Source organism: Heliangelus exortis, chromosome Z (genome assembly GCF_036169615.1).
Source record: "Heliangelus exortis chromosome Z, bHelExo1.hap1, whole genome shotgun sequence".
Lineage (NCBI taxonomy): Eukaryota > Metazoa > Chordata > Aves > Apodiformes > Trochilidae > Heliangelus > Heliangelus exortis.
Window position 1 is genome coordinate 63,550,930 of NC_092454.1, and position 17,475 is coordinate 63,568,404.

A 17,475-nucleotide genomic window follows, 5' to 3' on the forward strand; every position below is an offset into this window, starting at 1 on the left:
CCATTTTTCCTGATAAGAAAGCAACTTGAAACTGAATGCTGGTTAGGGATCCAAGCTTTGCCCAACAAATGACAAATTTAAAACTAATACTAAGTGATCAGTGATGCATGGTGTGATCAGGCACAGGTTTCCCTCTTTAGCATCCTCATGTTTTAAGGAAATACTAGCTTCTATCTGTGGCTTGTAATATAAAAAAACAGAAAAACTAAAGCATTGCTGGAAACAGGCTGGATTCCAAGACCACGACTCTCTAGGATAATGTTCTTGTACAGATGTAGAAAGCAGGAGAGGCAAGGCTGGAATTTGCAGCGTCAGAGGTCAGGAGGGCTGTAAATAGTGACATTTCTTTTCACAAGAAGTGGCACTAGGGAAGGATCATGGCTGATTGTGGGTACCTGAGACCCAGGACAGATTAATTAGGGCCATTGTCACTTCAAATAAGCTTTGAAGGAAACTTCTAAGAAAGTCCTTGAAAGGAGAAACAGCAACTCAAAGTCCTCATGGGAGGAAAAAATTCAACTCAGAAAGAGAGGTGAATCCCTGGAAGTGGCACAGGAGTTGAGGAGCAGGACCTGGTGTGTAGGGGGAAATCGTTCAGCCCCTGTGCTCTTTGCTTCCATTCCTGCCCGACAAACCCAGTGTGTCCACCACTAGGCTGTGTGTGATGGCCAGTTCATATCCCCCTTCATCAGGGGAGTCCCACACTGTGGGCTGATGGTGTGGGTGATGCATGCTGTGAGCAGGATCCCTCTGCATCCCTGCAACAACCTGGATTCCCAGGTGTATTACTCATACTCCACTGGTCACTGCTTTTTTTCATGTGCACTCATTTACAAGATACTGAACAAGAGACACAAAGCTGCCTGTAGCATCAGATCATCTGTATTGCCCTGTCGAGCCACTGAGCTTGACAAATCCAGGATCTTCCTGAAATCACAGTGGAGTTTTTAAAGATCCATTCCTGACAAAATAGTAATAAAAGAGGGGGAAAAAAAAAAAAAAAAAAAAAAGGTTGGGGGCGGGGAGGTGGGTGAGGGGGTGAGAAAAGGGAAGGGAGAAGGAAAAAAACAAAACGAGGAAAAATTGTAACCCATCCCCCACAAACCAAAACCTGTGGTACTAAGTGATAATGACAAAGCTAGTATATACAAACATATCCTATGACAATTCTGTGAAATACTGAAATACTGTCCTTCAACATGACATTTAATTTCAAGCACAAGCAGCTGTTTCCTCCCACACTTAACTCTCTTCCAGCAAAGCTGTATGTGGAAAAGCAACTCCATTTTATACAGAGTATTATTTTTGGCCAGCAATATCTCTCTTTCTTCTTCTGGGACAAACATGAAGTGAACCTTGGGTTCAGAGAGCAGATAAGCACTAACTCAAAACTGATGCCAAGCTGTCCAGCTGCTGACTTCACCCAGGACTTCAGACTGAGGACATCCCTCACCTCTGCACATCTTCCTTGAGCTCAGGACTCAGTGTATCTTTTGGGAAAAAAAAATCATATTCATCAGGGTGAGAAAGGGTGTGGAATGAGGCATTCCCTGAAGCAAGCTAATCCCTGTAGCTGGGCACTTTGAACTTGCAAAATAAAAAGATGTTGCTGGAATATTTCTTTAAAAGAGCAAATATTTACACCACGGCAATCCCCTGATAAGAGGGCAAAGCCAGGCATTTTGGTTGTGAGCACTGCTGGGTGCCTCAAGATGGGCAGAAGGGCAGAAGTGGGCAAATCAGAAGTTGTCCTGAGCCAGGCCTGGGAGATTTCACCTCAGGGTAGAGGAGCAACCTGGGGGCAACCTGCCATTCCTGGGCTTCACTAGAATTTGCAGGGAATTTACACATTAACTAAATAGAAAATCTTAGACAAGAAAAAAAGTGCTTTTTAAAATCTGTTTTGTCATACTTGACCTGGAGACTGCAAGACCAGAGGTGTGGTGGTAGAACTGGGTCTGGGCAGCAGGACCAGAACTGTTTTTCCTACCAGAGCAAGGTAGGGCAAGGGCAGGCAGCAAAATTCTCACTCTGCTCTGAACTGCTTTGTAGAACTTGTGGACCTGTACTGTGAATAACATCACAAAATTACTTCTAAGGGTGATGCAAAGTCAGATATGTGCTTCTTGCATAACAAAGAATTCCAGCTAGAAGCAGGTAAGGTCACAAGTGAGGTATTCTCCCTTTTGGTGGCTGTTGAGACCAGCCAGGGAGCACATGGGTGAAGTGTCCATGCTGAGCATGTTCTGGAGAGCCAGAGCTGGCTGGTTTACATGAACCTGAGCCAGCTCACAACCACAGAAAGAATTAATCTGAAACTCGAGAGGGTGTTTTCATGATTTCTGTGAAGGACCCAGCTGAAGGTAAACTAAAGGTCTAGGCTGGATTCAAAGCCTGCATGTGAAAACCTTCATCGGTGTTATTTGATAACCAGACAAAACAGCACCATTGGTTTAGTCTCTCTCCTACTGCAGACAGTGTGGGCTGGTGCCTCCCACACCAAGGTAAAGCTGTTGTGGATCAGACATTTAAGCCTGAGCCGGGAAGTAACAGTCTGCTTCAAGGACCATTTTGATTAACATTAATGTTTTTGGCCTTCACTCTATCAGATTCATTTATTCTTTTGTAAGGTAAGGCCATTAGTTCTAACTGTGAGACACATGTAGCATAACACTTGTCTGGGTTCTTGACATATTAAGTTTGTTTCAGCTAATGCAGCACTGCCTCCATACATTTTGGTGAAGTTACTCCAGGAATTATCTTGAGCAAGGATTTTTAGTAATATGTGTAATATTTCTGTATTATTTGGATGGCTGGGGCTGGGGGGATAATACTAAGCAGTTCATTTTCTTTTTGATAGTAATTTCATAGCTTTCCTTTACTAGGCAGAAGTCTTGGGAAGCTGGTGTCTGGCAGATCTGGTTTATCCCCCCTTCCATCTTTCCAGGAGAGATTTTAGAGGGAGGACCAAGCAGTTCTGCCACAGCATGCCTGCAGCATCCCTACTGCTGTCCTGGTCTTTCAGGCAGACTGCTCCCCAGATTCTGCTCTACCACAGATGTGTGGGGCCTGAGGAGAAACACACACACTCCTTGCTGTTGCTCCTTAATTCCTGTTTTGCAAAACTGGGCTTGGAGAGCCTTGATGTTCATAACTAAAGATGTCTGAAGATTCCTCTTGTTGGACAGACTATCCCACAGTTACTCATTCTCCCTAGAGAAGCTCTTCTTTATCTCCAGTATCTATGACAGGGTCATCTTCCCCGGCTGCCAAATAATAGACAACAAAAATTTCTTTTCTAAGAATGGAGGAGCTTGGCAAAAGTGCTTGTGTATTTCTTAGAAATATGATAATGTAATTAGCTTCTAAGAATGAAAATATATATGACCTTAAATGTCATTGTGGAATATCTCACAGATATTAAGCACAGCTGCTGAGCCCAATATGTAAGTATTCATAGGACTACAAATGGGGCATGACCTCTCTTAGAAGTGATTGTGCAGGTTGCCTTGTAGTTCCTGTGTTCCTTAATGACAGCCTGGAGTGTAACTAAAGTATAGCAGTAGATTCTGGGATAAAAAGACAGGGTTACGTTATATGAAGCTAAAACAGTCTCATTAATGTAGCTAAAATAGCTTGGCAAGGCCCAAGATCTGTACTTAAATGTATTGTCATAATATGCATCTCTTTTTTAAACCAAAGCAAAAGCCTGCATGCACACAAACATTTAATGTTATTTCATCTGGAAATATTGGCAAACATGTTATTGATGTAAATGGGAAGATGATCAAACCTGCTACCAGGAAGAGGAAATGTTTTACAAGTAGAAAATGTAAACATTCATTTTTGTTTTGCTTCTCATTTTCATTGTGAATGGGATATCTGAGGTACTGAGCCCTGTGACACAATAAAAGACTCTATCAGTTCGATTTATGGATAAATCCTGTATGTCCAAATGTATCTGAAATATGCACAGTTTTAGGCAAATTTTGCTGTCACAGAGAACAGTAGTGAAACTTCTGTTAATAGGAGCAGGAACAGACAGTGGTGGCTTAGCATTTTGCCATTGACAATGTACAGGGTGTGAAAGGAAATAATTCTTCATTACAGCTGTGAATCTCAGCATCATGGTTGCAAGAGAGGCTCAGAACTTCTGCCATGTTCCTATGTGCCAACACTTGTCATGCACAGACATCCCAGGCAAAAAATAGTCTTTCTAGGAAAAGACTGGAGAAAAATGACTTTGTCTGAAGCTTGTTTTCTGGTCTACAGAGGATAATTCTGAAAATATTTATGAGCTGTAGGGTCTTCTTCCAAAACTGGTCTGGAAAAAGGTTGACCATAAGTTGTTTAGATCTGATAGCATTTGTCTGACATTGCATAAATTCTTGGGCAGCTGACAAAATGCCATGGCTGAAAATAGAAATCAAGTGGTCTGACAAGATGGTCGGTTCCCCATAAGTTCTTTCACTGGGCAGTCACTGGTAACCCCTGAGAAACCCACTGAAACCAATTAATTGAACTGCTTGCCTCTCCCAGAACCAGTGTACATTTAGGACTCTGCCCCATGTCAAGACTACACTAATTTTATGCCAGCATTTTTAAGATAGCCAGAAGAGGGTGAGAGAAATCATTTCAAACTCAATAGATTCAGTTGGGGGACCAATGCTTCAAGTTTCCATTTTGGATCTCAGGAAACCTTGACAGGAACATGCACTGGCCTCTTCACTTTTTGAAAGATGGAGGCAAATAAGAGTTACAAGATAATTATAAATAACTATCTGGGTTCTCCTGCAGAAAACTAGGGGAGCTTATTTTAGAGAAGAGGCGCAACAACACAAAAACCATCAAGCAGGTTACAAATAATGCAATGATCATTCATTTTATAGATGTGGTAAGGAGTGAGATGAGAGGAAATAATTTTCATTTCATCCAAAAAACTCGAAAAAAAAAAGTCTGCTCCAGGAAGCTGAACAGGGCACCGAGCAAAGCTGACAAAGGGACTCTCAGATGCAGCAGGAAGGAAACTATGGTTTCACAGCCTTTGTAGGAAAGGAACTGTATGCCACTGTGGTATTTTCCTGCCGTGACTGGCCTTGCAGTGTGGCACAAAGGACCAGGAGTGTTAAGGAAAGTGAAGGTGCAGTTGGTTGGGCTGAAACCCCCCCTTTTGGAATGATGGGAGAGACCCAGGGTCTGAGGTAAGTGGGGAGAAACGGTCAAGGGTGGGTGCAAGCTGAGCTGCATCTGGGAAACAGGAGGGGGAAGAGGTGGCCAGCAGTGCCTCTCCTGTGCAGAGGAGAGCACCATGAGCCCCAAGCAGCTCTTTAACATCATGTTGGGTCCCAGCAGTTCAGGACTGAGCTAGTAACCTGTGGACTGCCTCAGAACTGGAGAGGGAGTGCTTGTTTGCCTTTGAGGCCACACAGCTGTCATTAGCACCACAAAACGCTTGTAGTTGCCCACAGCATAAACTGTGAGATTTTAGTGTTGGGCTGTTGCTGGGTTGCATCCTGCTGAGCACTCTGTGAAGCTGACTCATCCCTTCAATCAGGAGCTCACTGTGGTCGTCTTTTGAATCGACTTATCTTACGTCCTTACAAGCAATTCCAGGTTTTAATGAAAAAGTCACTGGTGTGCAGATTCCCTTAAAACCATACTGTGTTATCAGAGTCCTTAGTGCTATGACATCTATTCAGAAACTTCAGGAGACTCCCAGACAAAACTTTCAGTGACATGGTGTTATAATTGAATTGGACATTGCTGATAGCTTCATAAACTTTGTCCTTGGAGCTTTCAGCAAGTTGTAATCAGCAATTACTTCAGCCTTATGACTCCTATCTGGCCATGTTTCCCATGAGTTTCACCTCAAATTCAGCTTTAGGCAAGTGCAAAACCCCATGGGAAAACTTTGTAAACACCAAACCACACCTATTTTGTTTTGTTTTGATTGTTTTTTGGTTTTTTTTAATCTCAGCAATGCTTATGCTTTCAAAAGAACATGAGCTATATGTTTGTCAACAGGCCCATGCTAAACCAAAGCCAGACTCTTCTTCTGAGCTTCAGCAAAAGCATTCATCCATTTTAGATTCCATGGCAGCTCAAAATCAGGATATTTTTATATTGACTAGTTTTCCCTTAAACATTTCTTACTTGCCTAAATCACAAAGTTTTGTATCACTGTGCAAATGTGAGTGTAACATCTTAGAACTTCTCTTGTTCTTCTGTGTGATTCACATATAGGATGGGTTGGCTATCAGAGGTGAAAACTATGTGTGTATTTGATCTAATAGCTTCATACTTACTAAAAAGGCAAGAGATGATTTAGGTGTAGGGGAGCAGAGATGTGCAAATATTATTTCCAATCTAAGCAAGGAGTCAATCTATTACTGTCATAGCTAGATGGCCAAATATGTTTTCAATATCACTGCAGTGTAACCCATTGTTTTCCTGCAACAGGCCATAAAACCATAGATAATGATATTACACTAGAATATGAGGGTTTGCAGAGTGCTTACAGCTAGAAGTGAATTATTTGAAACAGTGAGATGCTGACACAGGACTTAAAAGTTACTACTGAACTAAGGATCTTGCCATGAAATGGGAGACTGGACACGAGGAATAATAACATCACTGCCAGTGTCTACCAGACTGACTGACATATATCAGTACATATTTATATGTCATATTGATAATATATATGTCATATATCAATATATATTGATATTTCTTTGAAGAAAATACACATGCTATCTTTGTTGACATAAATATCTAGTCCAGCAGAATTTTGATGCTGAATGTGTATGTTAATGAGAAGAAAATCTTCAGCCTGGTCTCATCTCTATGAAATGTCCCAGCATAGCAGATTGATTGGGTTCTTGTAGATGTTGCAGGTGTGCTCCAGCACAAGGGCAGAACAATTGTGATACAGCTCAGTTCTCCCCTGAGAGACATCAAGACTATCTGCACTAACCTCAATCTTGAAAAGTCTGCCTATTAGCTCTTGAGGAAGGAAATACAGAAAAATATTAGAGGGGGAAAGAGCTAGATTGAAATTTCAGAAGTGGCTCTAAGCTTGTTCCAACAACAATGGAGATTTTAGAGGGAAGTGAATTAAAATAACTGCACTAGCATTCTTCACATATCTTGCATTATTTGAGAGAGGATATATTGAACCTATTGATTTCAATTAAAAATAACGAAATCCCAGGGAAGGAAAATCCAAACTTGTAGCACCTGCAAAATCAGAAAAAAATAAGGGGTTAAACCCAGAGGAAGTTTAATATGCAGCATAGCCTTGGGCTTGGTTGCATTTGTAGAAGTCTGAACACAAGATAATGTAACGTGTGTAATAACTGTTTAAGGTTTTCATAAAATAGTGGGTTTGGAATAAAGAATAATGTATGTGTGGAATTACAATAAAACCTTGGAGGTCAAGAATCTTTGTGTTTGAACTGCTGAATGCAATTAATTATTTTTCAGACTTGAGCCCCACTGTACTCCAAGTGCACAGAAGTATTTGCCATGTTTTCCTCACTATCACCAGTTTTATACCTTCCTATGAATTGTGCTTTTTTATCCCTCAGGTGTTTAGAACTTCAGCAATGACTTCCTTGTGACCAGCTCTAGATTGAGACATGAAGAATCCTCAAAATTACAGGGAAACATTGCAAACTTCAGGATGGCAACTTGAATTAAAACATCTTTGCAGACTGACCCCATGAAATGCATATTGTGCAATGAGTTGCACAGGAATATGATGTAGCCTCACAGAAAGTACCCTCTTCACTCTCAGTGACTGCTGTCAGAGACACTAGAGAGAAGGTAAAGCAGGTACCAGTTGATGTGGTCTTTTCGTCCCCCAGGTTTTTCAAGTGTCACCCCACCCAACATGCTGCAGCAGTCATAACCCCAAAATCCTGATTGAGCATCTCAGGATGGCTGGATTCAGCTTAGGGAAATCACTCTGAACAACTTTTGATGCTGTGTAGGTGCATCTCTTCTCCATATTTTACAGTTGCCAACACTGTAGAAATTACTTTACTCACATTTTTAAGCTTTTCTCCAACACTGTGAGCAGTTGAAACTCTGGAAAAATTTATTTCCTGGAGCTTCATTCATGTTCATTCATTCATTCATTCTTCGTATCCTCAAGCAAACAGCTGAATGAGGCAAAAGATAGGCAAGAGAAATGCAACTATTTTATGGAGAAAACACAGGAACTTCTCCCCATCCCCCCCCCCCCCCCGACATTGATGTTAAGTTAGTATTTCTCTTTCCATTTTCAATATGAACCTTGAATGAATTTGTTAACCATTTTTGCTAGCTGCCACATGTCATATTGAAGTCTGTACTGGTAGCAGCACTACATGGTGTTGTGCTACAACAGTCAGTCAACTTCCACAAACAAGCTCTTGAGCAGAAGAGGCTCACAGCTGAGCATTGTGCTCCAGGAAAGGTGGAAAACTTGCCTTTTGTGTTGATGGGCAATCAGTGCTGTGTAATAGTGCCACTGTGTACTTCCAGTGTAATTACACCAGGTTAGCCAACTATGTATCTTACTGTGTTAAAACAAGTATAACACCATGGTGAGATATTTAACTTTTCTCAAGAGTGACCCAAATGGATTTAGATTTAAAATAATCCCTAAAGAGGATGTACTTTTGTTTGGGATTCTTTTTTATGATGAGATCTAGAAGCTGCTGATTTTCCAAAAAGACACGTTATTAACAATTGAGTTTTGACTCTATGGTTGCAGGAATGGCATGAGATTGATGTTTCCTGATTTTTTGTGTTTCTACTAGTTTGGACTCAGGGTACTATTGTCAGGCTATGAAACTGATGAAGTGCACTAGTTGCATGTGCAAAATTAAAGGATACTTTCTGGAATGTTGAATTTGGTGGTAAATTCCTCTGAAAGCTTTGGCTTACACAAAGACTATTCTGATTATTTTATTACTCAGTGCCAGGTTTGCTATTCCCTTAGCCCATTTGATCTTAATGAAATCCACATTGCAAAAGCCCCATGCAGTCTGTGGGGAATATATACAACCTTGCATGTTTATTTAATGTTGCTTACTTCAAGACCACTTACGATGAAGAGGGAGAAGAAGGCTCCATTCTTGCATGTGCAGAAGTAAAGGCAGATACAAGCTGTGTCAGGAAATAAGGGACACACTTGGAATTAATTAGTTTCTGTACAACTTTGAGAATATTATATGCTGGGCTGGAGGAGTGCTGCTGATGTCATCTGCCATGAAAGCACAGCTGGAGCGCAGCGTGAAGGCAGCAAATCCCTGAGACAAAAATCACACTCCTGGTATTTCAGCCACAGCCAAGTGCAGTTTTCTGGGAACTGGTGCTGTCTTACAGACAAGGAAGCTGGTCTGGAAGCAGAGTAGTAGATCCATCCCCATAGTCAGGAGGGACTCCTGCCCAAAGGCAGGGTGGCCACCAGAGCTGGTGTGCCATGGCCATCCACCAGCTCCTGGACACTCAGCCAAGCAGCTGTTATTTGGATCTCCCTACACTTGCAGACTGACCTCTGCATAAAAAATCATGAATAATTTTTTGCATCAGGGTTACAGAGGTGCCTATGCACCTGAGCTGTATGGAGTTCCCTGCAAAGCACCTGGAGCAATAGGATGAGGCTGGCAAAGGGCAAGAATATGAAGAGTGATGGGCAGAGCTTAGGGACAGAAAGGGAATGTTCTGATTAAAAATATGATACACAGGGAACTGCAGATTGCCTTGAACCACAGATGGGAAACTGGGCTTCAAGTGGTGATCACATTCCCCTTAAGCCCATAAATCCTGAGCCAAGCATGCTCAGGGCAGATCCTAACTAAGAGGTGAAGAGGAAGACCTCATTGAAACGAAGGCTGGCTAGATTCTGATTTTGCTGGTGCTATCATTATTTAAAACCTGGAACAAGAGAAAAAGGGACCCATTTTTAGGTCAGACAGAGCTTGGTATAAATCAGAATTTAATAGGGTCTACAGTTGTTCAGGGAAAAATTACACCTCTACGTGCAGATGAGTTTTTCCCAGTGTTGCCTCACATCTTGGTGATCCACAGCATTCACAACCTTCTGTTGTGACACTGCTGCTTCCTGGTTCCTTGTCATTTGAATCCCATCTGTGTAAGACCACATTTCTTCTAATCCCAATGCGAAAATGAAGTTCTTGCCCAGAAATGAGGGCAGTTTGCTCCTACTTCAGCCCTTGTGTCTCCTGGAGCTTGGGCAAAGACTTTTCCATATTATAGTACAAAGTGCTGTTAAATTCATTATATCGCAGCTGTTCTGTATCCACAGAGTTAAGCTTTTCTTTTCCCCATTCCTTAGTGAGAGCAGCATTTCGTCTGCATTTGCAGCTCAGTGAAAGCAATGTCATCTTTCAGTTGAATTTTGGCTGCACTTTGAATTGTTTTTCTCACTTTCCTTTCCTGCACAGCTGGAAATAAATCCCTCTCCAGTCCTTTTAGGGATGGAGTGGACAGTGGAGAGGGAAAAAAAAAAAAATCTGGCAAGAAAAATGCTTGTTCTAGATAAAGTGAAATAAGCTGAAGTTAAACAAGGCAGTGTCACCTCAACAGGGATAAACTGACATTTGCATCAACATTGGAAGACTGGTGGAGCAGCAGCAAAAGTAGAGGAAGCATAAGCTAGAAGTGCTCAGCAGAAGGGAAGTGACTGCTGAACAAAGGTTTGGGAACAGGTCTGTGAAGTGTGGTCTCAATAGCCTGCTGTGGGAAGATAGAGAGAAATTGCCCTGATGTCTCACACAGAAGAGACAGTCTGACCTTGTTTCAGTTTATTGGAAGTGCTGAAGCTGTGTCTGGCTGTAGTGGTGCAATGTAGTGTAGTGGTGTAGTAGCCTTTCCTCCATCCCTGGGAACAGGATAAAAATCACAGCCTTTACAAAGCACTTGGAACAACTGCAATGAGAGCACACCACTCAGAGTGATGCTGTGATGCACAAGGCTGCCCCTGAAACACAGCTTGATACTGCAAACAACTCTAAGAGTGACTCCGGCCCATGTCTCCTCATTTTTACCACCATGAGAGCTTCAGGATGTGTCTGCAGACGGTCACCTTCTCCCCCTGCACTTCATGATGCTTGTAGAGGAAGTTTTTCCACGAACTCACCATTAACAAAGTCATCTCAACAGCCTGCCTGCCTGCTGCCTGCTCCCACACAGCTGCTCATTACAGACGTCAGTTTGAACCTGTATTCTGCTTCCCAGCTTAGGAAACCTAAAGCTCTCTAACAGAGACTTTAAACCTACAAGAAGCAGAAGCCAAAACAGAAAAGCAGAAGCACTGGCCTAATTATTCTATTATTCTGAAGCTGTTTAGGGTTATGGTAAGTGACACCAATTGTGACACTTCATGAGGATTAACCATGCACCTTTTAATGGCTTTGAAATTCCTAGTTCTACATGCGAGAGAATTCACCTCTGCAAGAGCTGAGAGAAAGAAGCATGAGGAGCCACAAAGAGGGAAAGACAGTATGGGGGGAGTTCCTTTTTAAAATACCTAATAAGAAAAACTTGTAGCTCATGTAGAGCAGGATACAGTAAGACACAGGAAATCTCTAGGGCACTAGCCCCAAAAATACCAACTCAGACTTTTAGATATAAACCTATGCTATTTTCTTCTACTTGGCAGAATACTGAATTCTTATCAGTAAAAATTGTATCATATACACAGACACAATGTTCATATGAAGCTAAATAGAAAAGTAGGAAAGTACATTGCAGGTACAAACTCACACAGCACTTCTATAGATAAGGACAGTTTTCCTTTCAGTGAATATTTGCTCTTATGTCAAACACTCTTGCTCTCTGTGTATGATGCTTATTAAGCCTGTTTAGGGGAATGGCACAAGAAAAGAAAATCAAAAGAGCAGAGAATGAACAAGAGCACAACAGCTCAGTCTAGAAGTGCTGGTGTTTGCCCTGTCTCTCCTGTTGAGGCAATTCCATGTGGAAAAGATAGAATTAGAAAGTTTATAAGACAGAGGCTCTCCATTCTTCTTTTATAGACATCACAAAGGATCTAAATCGATTTAACATTTAAAACACTCACCAAGACATACTGACACAGCTCTCTGTGTGTCCAAGACTTTCAAAAAGAAGGAAGGAGGAACACCAGTTGTAAATATTAGTCTTTGATAAGATTTCCCACAATACAAAATCTTTTAATGGTTAAAGAGGAGGGGGAAGCAGGGACATCTTGAGAGGGACTGAGATTCTGACTTCAGTTGTCTAGGCTACCAATATGTACTGCACAGCTTGATGCTTTCCTATCCTTTGTTGGACAATATGCCGCAGTCTGTCCCACTGCACTCTTTAATAACCCCAAATGAGCCATCTGCCATTGCCATAGCATTTTAGCATCTTACATCACCTACTTCAATATTCTCGTGTCCAATTCTGCACTTTGATATGAGTATCAGTGGGAAAACCCTCACAAGTAGGAGAAGGCAAGGGAGAGAATTGCAGGCAACTGCCAGCACCTGCACCTTTGCATCTATAGATGATCTCTTCACCCTGGCATAGTGGTGGCCCTGAAGGACTTTGTCAGACTCTTTGCAACAGCCCCAATATTGTCTAACACTATAACATTATTTATAATTTCACCTATAATCTAAAAGTAATTTTATTCCTCTACAGATTTATCTCTCTTTTTCCCAGATCTCTCAGACAAGCCCCTATCTTCCATGGGCCAGCAGAACCACAAGCCAGTATTGTCATATGATCACCAGCATAACTTAAAAGAAACCTGGCAATCACCAGCAAGCCAGTGATAGCTGTCTTCTGAATGTGACCCCACTAGGAAAGGACAGGTACTTGCTTCAGTGACTCATGTGTGACTCTCCCACCTCTTACTTAGAACCATAAGAGACAGATTTACACTGCACCACAGAACATTAAAATGGCACCGTGTGCTAGGGTTTTTTATTCCTTCCCTTGGTCTTGACATCCTGTCTTTGCAAGGGTGCTTCAGACTTGCAATTTCACAGACAATTTCAGTTTGTATATCATCACCAACAATAGTGGTTTTACAGGTGAGACTGTTTGGTGGTAACAAAAGCAAGAAGTACTGTCACTTGTGTGTGTGCAAAGAAATATTTTTCTGGAGACAACTGACATCCCATCTTGCTGTCACTGTGTGAGTGCCTCCACGTTCCTTTCCAGTAAAGAACAGAAATTGTCATGATGTTCATCAAGCACATATTTTATGTACCTAGGTTTTGCCAGAGCTGCTCAGTAGAAACTGACCCATTCTAAGATCTTACATCCAAAGGAGATTTGAGAGTTCAGTGCTGCAGATGAAGCTAAATTCACTGCTCACTGCAGTAGCAAGGGAAAATTCTAGTGGAAAATTACCCACTGAAACACCACCAGCATTTAGGGATACTTAGAATGTCCGTTTGAATATGAGCCTTGACATTTAAGCCTCTCTAAGCAGTACAGTTTCTTACTTCTAGAGACGTGAAAATCCGTTATTTTTAAGGGACACTTCTCTTTATGCCTAATGTACTTTGAATTTCTTAGACTTAATGCCATTATATGGTCTGCATCACATATTGTTCAAAGTCACCTTTAAGGACTATGGTACTGGTAGCATATAGATCATGGCAAGAATCAGGAAATTAAGAATTATTTATCTTTTGAAAAATAGTTTCTGTGTAAGGTAGGCAAACATTTTTCATGAAAACAACAGCTTCCAGAAAGTGGAGTTACAATACTTGCAAAAAACTCTAGTTTGGGAATGAGTTGTATTGTGAAACCCCTCTTTTTCCTCTTCATTTCCCATGAGATATTTTTCCCATATATTGTTGCTAGCATCTCCTGCCTACTGATGCTGACCCTGTCAGCCTTACATCAGAAGAATAAAAAAAACTCCACAGAAGATGTTATTCCTACCTCTCAGGACTAGCTAGTGGTCTAAGAGAGGCCCAGGAGTCTCATAAGACAGGTAACTCTCTCACCCATTCCCTGAAGAACATTTCTGCTATAAACTGGTTGAAAAATATGCATAAGGAGGAACATGTAACTTGTATTACTTCAAGAAGCACGATTCTATAAGTAATATAAAAACCATAATTCTCTAAAAATTTGTTTTCTGTTCTTAATATTGTATGTAATCTACAGTACCTGTAGCACTTGATTTTATTTTCCCTGTGACCTCAGGCACGCAGGCTTCCTTTTGCCTCTTGTTTAGGGTTGGCAAAATATGTGATGAAAGATATTCACTTTGCAGCTTTCATTTAGTGAAAGTCTTAACTGCATCCACTTGACTCTGGTAATGTAAAAAAATGAGAGAATCATTTGCTGAATGCTGAATACTTTTAGAAGCTGAGGCAAGAAAATGCCTTCAGCTAGGAAAAAGAAGGAAAAAAAAAAAAAAAAAAAAAAAGGAAAAGAACATTTTTCTGTTCCAGATTATTTCCTGAATTCCCTGGGTAAAATAAGAAGGAAGCATCACACCCTTCAATTATTTCTTTATTTTCACAAGGCAGACATTACCATCATGTATGAAGAGAGTAAATGGCTCAACAAGGCACCTTGGAAGAGAGACTGGGACAGAGGTTCAAGCAGCAAGTGTGCCAGACCTGAGAGGATGGACCACTGATACAGTGATGCTGATACAGAATCCAGTAACTTATGTGACCTGAGCTTTTGAGGGCTCAGATGCACAAGGATGCCTTATGTGGTGCAAAGTCACACTGCAGCGCAGTCCACAAGGGTCTTGCAATAACCACAAGCAATTGCTTGGTCATACCTCATTTTGCAAATGTTCCGTAGTGTGAGGAAGCAAATGAGATGTCAGGTGATACAGCAGATGGTGCTGGCCCATTTGGAAACTCAAAATACCTGAGTCTGAGAAAAGATACAGCATTTGTGGGGTGTGGCTGAAGGAGACAGCTGCACAATATTATTATGTACTGGACTCAAAGATTTACTTCCTTCCTCTTGTGGATGTTAATACTTTAGGTTATATGTGCTTAATATCCAGTGCATAATTAATACCTTCCCTGGTTTACACTGTGCCAAACTGGTTGGTCCAAAATTCACACCTGAGTTCTGCTGCCCATTCCCCTGGCTTCTCTTGTCCCTGCTGATGTATTTCACCCATCCACAGGGCTTTCACCTCCATGCAGGTCTGAGTCCATGGCAAACTTTTCTGAGCAGGGTCTCCACCAGGATTCACTCCCACACCCAGGGGATTCCTGCCTGGCTCTCACAGGTTATTCACAGGAAAGCAGCCTGTTGTTTCAGGGTTGCAGGAGCAGAAGAGAGCACTCACTGTTGCTGTGACCACCCACCTCCTTAGGACAATTAGTACTGCAGTAATGACAATGGTAAGGGAGAGCTTCTTACAGAGCTGGAGTGTAGGCTTGATGACAGCAAGCTCAAGATGTCTGAAGTACCACAGGGATCCTCTAATGGGATGCAGGAATGCCTTTATTCTCATTTACTGGCTCCAACTGGAATGACATATGATTTTAATTTTAGCTAGCTCTCCACCATTTCAGAGAGATATTTACAGGAGTATAAACTGACAGAACAGCTCTGCAGAACAACAGCTCAGTGAAGTGCCCCATGGCATAAACCACCCCCCCCTAAATACCACAATATGGGACCTACCAAATAACACCTGATGGCATAGATGAGAAAAACCATAAAGTAGTTTCATGCTTAACACATCTGCTTTCGTGCATTTTTTTCTGAATGTGTAGGCGGATTTGTGCCTCTCCACCAAACAACCAGTGGAAGGTAGCTAGCTGCTGGGCTAGGCATCTGCAAGCCTTTATTTTTAAAAAACACAAAAGTTGTGTTTCTTCTGATAATTTTCCTGGATCCCATAGCAGATGTTTTACTTATTTATTAATTTATTATCTTTCTTTTTCTGTTTTAACAGGTGTTCTTGTAGGGCTGCCATGGGATTTGAGCAGACTTTGTTATGCTGAAAGAGACAGATGAAATAATATTCCCATTTTATGTGGACAAAGAAATGTAGGATATACTGAGTAAAGTGGCCTTGCTGCTGTGAACCTGAAGGTTTCTAAGTACAGTCATGATGAGAAATAGAGAATAAATTAGTAGGATTAAGAGTAGGATCCCAGCTTGGATCAAATTAAACTAATTTCATTAGCAGAACCACTATGGTGATGTGTCAAGAGGCCTATAGAAACCCCAAGGGGCAGTTGGCATCAGAATAGTTCTTGATGTCCAGAGGAGCAAGGATACCAAATGCTCTGCATGTTAGTCCTCTTAGCTAGGAGTAAGACATCTTCCAGATTTTCTTAATCTTTTTTTTTTTTTTTTTTTTTTTCCACTGGCTGTGTTTTGTCTGTGTAGCCAAAAGCTACAAAATCAAAACAAAGATTGTTTTTAAATAGTGTGTTGAAAGCACCGGTCAGGTCCCTCACTGTGGGGGTTTCCAGCCTTTCAGTCATGGCTGCTGCATCTGGCTGTGTAAATATGGTATGGCTTGCTTGGTGCAGAATAAACTCTGTTGTTTTCTAAATAAATTCTGTATGCTCCAAACATGACACTGAAGGAACACAAAGCTTCGAGGAGAAGAGGAGGCCCAGTCTGAAAGCACTCACTGGAGTCAGATGATATGGGACTTTGCCCCTGGCTGCTATCTTGTTGTTTGGAAGGATATTTAATTGTCTTTAAGCATTTTGTAGTGAAGAATATCTTGAAATCCTCTTGAGTAAATACTGAAAATTTCTTGAAGTGAGGGGAAAACAAGAACATAGCACAAAGAAAGTTGGATATTTCATCCTTTCAATAGCTTAGTGTTCTATTAAAAGAAGAAAGCAAAGAGGGATAAGGAATTTTTACTGGTCTTGAACTGCAAAGAATTCTCTTTTGTCCGTAAAGTCAGCCTAGACAGCACACTGTTCTCTCTTACCTCATGCATGTACCTGGAAAGATAAGGAAAAGAAGTATCTGTCAACCTTCTGACACTTCTTAGTAAAGTACCATGCCATCCCATGCCACCTCACCCTACCCCATCCCAACCCAGACTTGACCACTGCAGCAAAACCTGACCCATGCTGGGTCACTGCATGTTGGTGCAGTGGTCCTGAATCTCCATGCAGCACTTAGAGAAGATGAAATGTGGGTTATAGATGGCCAAGGTGCTCTTCTATGTCATGGATTTGTCAGCCAGGGCTTTTACCCCGCACTCCTCCTGGTCTTGCCTGTGGCACTACTCTGCCTCATGAGGGGTTGTGAGATGAGTGGCCTTACGGGACTAAGGGCACTCAGCCCTTGCAGTGAGAGAGATCACAGTGCCTCAGACAGGTCAGCTGAGCCAAAATCCTGAGCAGAAATCTTGCCTCACAGAGACTGAAAGGGATGAATACATGAATGGCTGCTATTTACTTAGATACATGCAGTATCTAAAGTCATACTCCTACCTAAACAGCAGAGGACAAAGCAACAAAA

General features: G+C 41.6%; 1 long non-coding RNA gene across 1 annotated transcript; it reads left to right on the forward strand.

Annotated features, from left to right (window-relative positions):
- The first annotated feature begins 2,407 nt into the window (after window positions 1-2,407).
- Window positions 2,408-16,795, forward strand: LOC139790080 (uncharacterized). The gene is made up of 2 exons (XR_011723374.1): window positions 2,408-2,630; window positions 15,935-16,795. It is a non-coding gene; the product is annotated as an uncharacterized lncRNA (long non-coding RNA).
- The last annotated feature ends 680 nt before the right edge of the window (window positions 16,796-17,475 follow it).